The 8,777-nt window shown below is 36.7% G+C and overlaps 1 pseudogene; it reads left to right on the top strand.

Annotated features, from left to right (window-relative positions):
• Positions 1-452: 452 nt before the first annotated feature.
• On the top strand, positions 453-8,123 carry LOC101712991 (JNK1/MAPK8-associated membrane protein-like; annotated as a pseudogene).
• Positions 8,124-8,777: the final 654 nt, after the last annotated feature.

Here is an 8,777-nt window from a genome sequence, read left to right as displayed (position 1 = left end):
AATGTAATTTAAGAAAAGCAACATTTATCATCACTAGTGAGTGACTAAGAAAGACTAACTTTAGATTTTTAAAAAATGTTTTTTTCAGATTTTCATCTACAAAACTGTATTTGTGAATTTAAAAACTATATTCCTACCATGTCACACTCAATTAGGAGCTCTACACTAATTGAATAAGTTCTGGTATATGGAATAATTATCTCTAGAAAGAAAATATCTCACTCAAAAATACATTTTGATTATATCAATATTTGTGGAAGAATATCAGCAAGCACTTAAAAGTTTATCCTTACTTTTAGAACTTCATAGCTTTTATCAGCTCATTAGAGAAAAACATGTCAGTGGAAGAAATTTCATTTTGAAAAGGAATATAGGTTGTGGTCCGGATGTCGGGGCTCTGCCCTTGGGTCCAGTTATCCCAGAGCCCCTGCTGGCAGGCTCGTGATAGGTGGATGGCTGTAGATATTTAATCGCCATTCCTTGGACTTTACTGTGCTAAGACCACGTTATTTAAAAATAGCTCAACTGGGATGGTGAGGGCCTTGGCCACGTGGCGCCCCACGGAGTCTTGCTCCATCCCCGGCACCCTGTCCCCCAGCAACCAGTGCCTGCAGCCCCACCCCCACCCCCACCTCTGGCCTCCTGGCTGTGCTGCTACCTGATTACACACTACAGAGGCATAAGGGGTTATAAAGGCCATTGTCCTGAGCTCCAGAAGATAAAGCAGAAATGAACAGAAAGAGGGCCTCTCTCAGGCTCCTTGATGAAAACTGAAGCCCACTGGAAAAGTGAAGAGAATCTATGCAATAAAGGCACATGAGTCCACAGTACTTGGTAAGTTGGAGGGATCATCACCTCCCATTGGAAAATGGACTATCTTCAGGGGAAGGGCAGCTGGAACCTGCAGTAGAACCTTGCAGAGTTCAGCCCTGCAGGAGGACAGAGAGCTCAACTAGGGACTTGCAACCAGAAATTTCCCTGAATCTCATGGGTCTGGTACTGGCTTGCTGAGACTCATTAACTTATGTCTGCACACTGCTGCCCATGCTGTTTATTGTGCCAGCAGAGACATAACCTGAAGGAGGCCCTTCATTTTTATTTTTTATTTGTTATTTTCAAAAAAATTTTTTGCTCTTATTTTTAATTTTTAATTTTTTCTACTCTTTTCCAATTTTTATTTTTTTCTTCTTTTTTCGTTCTTTTCTCTTCTCTCTCTCTCTCTCTCTCTCTCTCTCTCTCTCTCTCTCTCTCTCTCTCTTTCTCTTGTTCTCTCACTATCCCATGTTGTTCATCATCTCCCTTTTTGTTCCTGTTCAGGCCCTAATTCAAATTTCTTCCTTATTTTTCTTTTATTCTCTTTTTCCTTCTCTTGATTGTCATTAGTTTTAAAGGAAAATAAATACAGTTTCTAGCCTTCCTATAGCTGTTAGGTTTTCTGGTCTCATCTTTGTTCTTTCATTCTGTCTTTTCCTCTTGTCTTCAAGAGTATCTTAGAGTTTGCATGATCTTCCTGTGTCCTCTGGCCTCACTGCTAACCTTTCCCTATCCTTCTACTGATCTATCCCTCCCTCCCCAACTCCTAACTCCCCATCCTGAAGGGCAAAGTTGCTATATTGAAGAGTTCATTCAGTATAAACATATGTTGCACTAGTCCTTGACTTTGATTTAATTCACACAGTTAAAGGTGATAGATTAATAACTACCACAAATTATCATTTTCTAAGCTGTGCTAGAGGCTATGGTGTTTCTGATTGTATCACTTGGGCTAAGGTGTTGTGACTGATCTAATCTGTTGTCCTTCCCAGTATAATGAAAATAAGATAGCATCAGAGTCATTAGAGACTCAAAACCTAAAGACCAGCTATATCGGGAAGACACCTCTGAGAAGCAATCATTCCATAAGGGTTCTAAATACAAGCAACAAAGATACTTACAATACTCTGAAGTATCAACCTAGTAATTAAACCAAGGACAGTACCAAAAACAAGAATTAGAAGACATTTAAGCATGGCACAAACTCAGACTTCCACCCCACAAAAGGAAAATTCTAGGAGAAATGAGGTGGAAAAATATGATAAACAACCACCTGGACATCCTGAACTGATAGCACAGGAAGTAACAAAACAGATGAATGAGATTCTAGAAAAATTCAAAACAAATAATTTCCCAGATAACTGTAGAGATGGTGAGCAGAGTGAAAGACATGATTAGAGGCTCTAGAACAGAAACATAAAGAAATAGATGATGAGCTCAGAACCATGCTGGAAGCCACGAATGCCCAGCATAACAAAGAAATAGAAACCATGAAACAGATTCAAACAGATACAGAGGAAATTAAAAACTTCATTGAAAGTAATCATAGCAGATTAAGGGAATGTGGAGATAGAATATCAGATGTAGAAGATAGGCTTGCGGTTAGTGAACATGAAAATAGAGATTTCTTCAAAATAGTAAGGGACCACAAGAATTCAATCCAGTAGCTGCTAGATGATGCAAAGAAGAATAACATAAGACTGGCAGGAGTCCACGAAAAAGCAAGAGAAAGTACAAATGACATAAAAAATACTGTTCACAGAAGTAATAGTTGAAAACTTCCCAGACAGAGGTAGAGAATTGGACATTCAGATAAGTGAGGCATATAGAACTCCAACTAGCCATGATCAAAAAAAATCTACACCTAAGCATATAATAATCAAGATTTCAGAAACAGGACAAAATCCTACAAGCAGAGAACACCTACAAAGGAAAGCCCATCAGAATCACAACAGACTTCTCAACACAAACCCTCAAGTCAAGAAGAGCCTGGAGTGAAGTATTTCAAACCCTAAAAGAAAATAACTTCCAAACTACACTGTTGTATCCTGCAAAATTATCTTTCAAAATCAATTGGGAAATTAGATACCTCCATGACAAAGAACACCTGAGAAATTTCATCAACACCAAACCAGCACTCCAAACAATTCTAAACAATATCCTAGAAAAACAACGAAGGTCACAAATCCATGAGGCCCAACAGAGGGAAGCCACCAGGCAAGGTAAGAAACTAAAGAGAAAGGGGGAAAAAATAAGAAATAAAAGAGCCAACAACAGTAAAACATCATGACAAAGATGAGTCAATATCTATCAATTATAACTATCAATGTTAATGGCCTCAATTCACTAATCAAAAAAAATGGACTGACAGAATTGATTAAGAAGCAAAATCCAGTGATATGCTGTATACAAGAAACACACCTAACTCAAAAGGAAATCCATAGACTGAAAGTGAAAGGATGGAAAACAGTTCTCCAAGTGACAGGAACCAAGAAAAAAGCAGGGGTAGCAATCTTTTTTGCAGACAAAGTAGAATTCAAACCAAAACTAATTAAGAGACCCAAAGATGGTCACTACATCCTTGCGAAGGGAACAGTCCAAGAGGAAGAGATGACAATCCTAAATATATATGCACCAAATATGAATGTCCCCAACTATACAAAAAATATTAAAAGATATGAAAAACCAAATAAGTACTAATACAAATGCAGTGGGGGACCTCAATATCCCACTGTCACAAATAGATCATCTAGATAAAAACTCAACAACAAAATTCTAGAACTGAACCAAGCTATTGAACAAATGGACTTAGATGCTTACAGAGTGTTCCACCCTACAAACTCAGAATACACATTCGTTTTGGCTGCACACAAGTCATTCTCCAAAATAGACCATGTGCTAGCTCATAGGACATGTTCAAGTAAATGTAAAAGAATTGAAGTTACCCCCTATATATTATCAGATCATAGTGCAATAAAATTGGAATTCAATAGCATAAAAAAACCTCAAAACCCACACAAACACATGGAAATTGAATAACACTCTCCTGAACAACCAATGGGTCACAAAGGAAATTAAAGAAGAAATTAGACAGTTTCTACAAGTAAATGATAATGCCAGTACAACATACAGGAATTTATGGGACACAATGAAAGCAGTTCTACATGGGAAATTCATAACAGTGAATGCCCATATTAGGAAAACAGAGAGAGCTAAAATAAACAACCTAATGCTGAACCTCACGCTCCTAGAAAAAAAAGAGCATGACAAACTCAAAGCTTGTATAAGAGAAGAAATTATAAAGATCAGAGCAGAAATCAATGCAATGGAGACTAAGAGAACAACACAAAAAAATCAATGAATCAAAGAGTTAGTTTTTTGAAAGAATAAATTAAATCAATAAACCTTTAGCCAACCTTATCAAAAAAAGGAAAGGAAAGAATAGGCTAAAATGCATGTGATTAAGAATGACAAAGATAAACCACCCGCCTTGCAAGTGCAAGGACCTGAGTTGCAAAAAAAAAAAAAAGATGAAGTCACAACAGAGCCACCAGAAATCCAGAGATCATCAATACTTACTTTGAGAACCTATGCTCTAATAAAATGGAAAACCGAAGAAATGGACAAATTCCTAGATACATATGAATTGCCAAAGTTAAATGAAGAAGATATAGAAATTCTAAACACCCCAATTACAATGAGTGAAATTGAAAATGTAATTAAAAATTTACCAACAAAGAAAAGCCCAGGTCCTGATGGCTTCACTGTTGAATTCTGCAAGACATTTAAAAAAGAACTATTGCCATTACTCTTTAAACTCATCAAGGAAACTGAAAGGGAAGCAATACTTCCAGATTCATTCCTGGAAGCAAGTGTTACTTTGATTCCAAAACCAAGGAAAGACCCAACCAAAAGAGAGAACTATAGGCCAATCTCGCTAATGAACATAGATGCAAAAATCCTCACTGAGATGCTGGCAAACAGAATACAGAGGAGAGTCATCAAGAAGATCATACACCCTGACCAAGTCAGATTTATCCCAGGGATGCAAGGATTGTTCAACATATGTAAATCAATAAATGTAATACACTGTATTAACAGAGTCAAGGACAAAAAACACATGATCATCTCAAGAGATGCAGAAAAACCATTTGACAAAATCCAATCCCCATTCATGATAGAAACCCTATAGAAAATTGGAGTGGAAGGTCTTTATCTCAACCTAATTAAGGCTATCTATGAAAAACCAACAGCCAACATCATACTAAATGGTCAAAAACTGAAAACTTTCACACTAAAATCAGGAACAAGAAAAAGATGACCACTATCACCACTCCTGTTCAATATAGTTCTGCAAACATTAGCCACAGCAATTAGAAAAGAGAAAAAAATAAAAGGAATAAAGCTAGGAAAAGAAGAAGTTAAACTCTCATTATTTGCTGATGATATGATACTTTACATAGAAGACCCCAAAAAACTCCTCCAAAAGACATCTAGACTTAATTGACAGATTCAGTAGAGTAGCTGGATGCAAGGTCAACACTCAAAAAACAATAGCCTTTTTGTACACAAATAACAGACTCACTGAGAGAGAAATTAGGAAAACAATTCCTTTACAAGAGCATCCAAAAAAATGAAATATCTAGGGATCAACATAACAAAGGAAGCAAAAGACTTCTACACAGAAAACTACAGGACTCTGAAAAAAGAGATCAAAGAGGATATAAGAAAATGGAAAGACATCCCTTGCTCCTGGGTAGGAAGAACCAATGTAGTGAAAATGGCCATACTTCCAAAACTGCCATATAGATTTAATGCAATGCTGATTGAAATTCCAGCAATGCATTTCACCTAACTAGAGAAAGCAATCCAAAAATTCATTTGGAACAAGAAGAGACCTAGAATAGTAAAAGCAATTCTAGGCAACAGACACATGGCAGGGGGTATCATAATCCCCAATTTGAAACTATACTACAAAGCCACTGTGATAAAAACAGCATGGTACTGGTGATGAAACAGACCTGAGTATCAGTGGAATAGGTTAGAAAATGCAGAAACAATGCCAGACGTACTCAGCCACCTCTTCTTTGACAAAGGAGCCAACCACCCTCACTGGAGGAAAGATAGACTATTTAATAAATGGTGTTGGAAAAACTGGATTTCAACCTGCCAAAGATTAAAACTAGACCCACATCTATCACCATGCACTGAACTAAGATCAACGTGGATTAAAGATCTAAATATTAAAACAGAAACCCTAAACTTGCTGGAAGATAAATTAGGTAGAACTCCTGAAGACATTGGCATAAGAAAAGACTTTATGAACAAAACCCCAGTAGCACAGGAACTAGCACAAAGAATCAACAACTGGGATCTCATCTTATTAAAAAGCTTCTGTACTGCAACCACCAACAGAGCGAAGAGACAACCTACAATGTGGGAAAAAAATTTTAGCAGCTATGCCTCAGACAAAAGTCTACTATCTAGAATATATAAAGAACTGAAAAAAATCAAAGCCCCCAAATTTAAAGACCCAATCTGAAATGAACAGACATTTTTCAGACAAAGAATTAAAAGCAGCAAATAAATATATGAAAAAATATTCAACATCACTGGTCATTCAAGAGATGCAGATGAAAACAACAGTGAGATTCTACCTTATCCCAGAAAGAATGGCTGCTATCAAGAACTCCACCAATAACAAATGCTGGCCAGGGTGTGGAGAGAAAGAAACCCTTCTCCATTGTTGGTGGGAGTGCAGACTGGTGCAACCACTGTGGAAATCAGTTCTTGAGATACCTCAAAAAACTAGGACTAGAGGTCCCTTCTGACTCAGCTATTCCCTTGCTGCGTATCTTCCCAAAAGATTTAAAAGAATCATACCACAGCGATATATGTGCACCCATGTTCATAGTGGCACATTTTTTAATAGCTAAAGCTTGGAAACAGCCCAAGTGCCCATCAACTGCAAACTGGATAAAGAAGATGTGGGTTTTTTAATAAAATGGAGTACTACTCAGCCATAAAGAATGAGAAACTAGAGACATTTGTAGCTAAATGGATGCATATTGAGGCTATACTCTTAAGTGAAATAAATAGGACACACATGTGTAAATACCAAATAGTTTGTCTGGTGTGAGAAACTGACAGTGCAAATACAGATTAAAATGATTAAAATGAATAATTGATAATTTGAAATAGGAAGAAAAGGTCCAAAGTGGTAGGGGAAGTGGGAGGGGGAAGGGGAAAGGAAAGAAGGGAAAGGAAAAATGATGAGAAAGGAAAAATGGAAACAAAGTGTTTGTAAATAGGGGAAGGGTGGAGGGGGTAAAGGGAGGACAGGGAATGGGAAAAAAATAAGAAACAAGATACATCATTTACAAGTATAAGCACCCAATGATAAATGTAAACGTATACCTAAAATGTACCAATAAAAAAATTTACACAAAAAACAGAAAATAGAAAAAATAAAAATGGTTCAACTGAAATATATGGAAAATGTAGAGTTTGCCTAAAAAGGCATAGAACAAAAGTACTGTCAGCCTTGCACTGTCTCCAGAACTTTATGATCGACTCTACCTTGGATTCATGGCTACGCTGCCTCTTGTTTTACATTTTTTCCTCAAATGGTACTTGAGAAAGAGTCCCAGTGTTCTATTCCTGCACATCACTGCCTTGTTTGCATGCAGTATGTCAGCTGTCATCACCATGCTCATGAGCAACCCCATAGGTTTGTTTCTCTACATTGGTTGGCACTCTCAGACTGGCACACAATACTTTACAGCCCAAGTCCAGTTTACATCACCACGGTGCACTGTACTCATGAAACTGTGTACCTGCTCTACACCATCATGTTTATTTATGCTGCTTTCTGCTTGGTGTCGATGATGCTGTTCCGTCTCCTTCTTATGAGAAGATCGTGTGTGGGTTGGGGAAGTCTGACCAATTTAAAAATATTTATCTGTGCTTTATTTCTTCCCGATATTAACTGCTCTTCAGACAGTTGGTGGAGGCCTTTTATATTATGCCCTCCCGTATATTCTATTAGTGTTATCTTTGGTTACTCTGGCTATGTACATGTCATTTTCTGAAACAGAACTGCTATGATCTTCTCTGGTCAGGAAGAAAAGACTCATAGTTCTCCACTGGTTACTTCATGGCTATGGAATAATCTCCATTTCCAGAGTGAATAAACTTGAGCAGGATCTGCCCCTTTTGGCTTTGGTACCTACTCCTGCCCTTTTTATTTATTTACTGCAATATTTACCAAACCTTCGCAGATAGTCTCTGAAGGAGGCAATGGACATTGAACATGAAATTCCAAAAAACCTAAGAAGTAGTCTTAAAAAAAAGTAAAGAATTTTTTTAACGTATTGACTCTTCTGTCATATACAGCAACAAGATTGTCAGTATATCTTAATGTTTGTGCTCTGGTTTGTGACTTAATAGGCCTTATGGTTAGGCTTGGAAAATAGAAAATATCATGATACTCTGTTACTATAATATTTTCTATCGCACTCTAAGTCTATGAAGAAGTGTTGGCTGTTCTTAGAGTCCAGCCATGTTTCTACGTATCTAGCAATGGTATCTTGTTTCATTAAGAAAAACTTCAACATCTACAATCTGAAGTCCCTAATGGTGGTGTTGTGGTGCAATTTGGTTTTTTGAGTGTAATTAATTACAGACATACATGTGGAGTCCTATAGTGAATATGAAAATAAAGTATATTGTTTTTTATTTTCTATTTATTTTCACCAATACAGAATATTTATAATATTGCAAAAATAGAGCATAATTTATAGGATAAGTTTTCTGTTTATAGTTTGGTGGAAGACATAGTCAGATTATTTTTCCTGTAAACAAAACAATTTTTTTAAATCATAACTGCAAAAACTCAAATGCTCTGACTTTTAATTGGTTTTTATCATATTAAATATGGAAGTAATTTAAAATGTTAGATTCTA

Source organism: Heterocephalus glaber, unplaced genomic scaffold, assembly GCF_053883595.1.
Source record: "Heterocephalus glaber isolate CG9 unplaced genomic scaffold, H.glaber_assembly_v1.0 deba00001461, whole genome shotgun sequence".
NCBI lineage: Eukaryota > Metazoa > Chordata > Mammalia > Rodentia > Bathyergidae > Heterocephalus > Heterocephalus glaber.
This window is presented reverse-complemented; position numbering and strand designations above follow the sequence as displayed.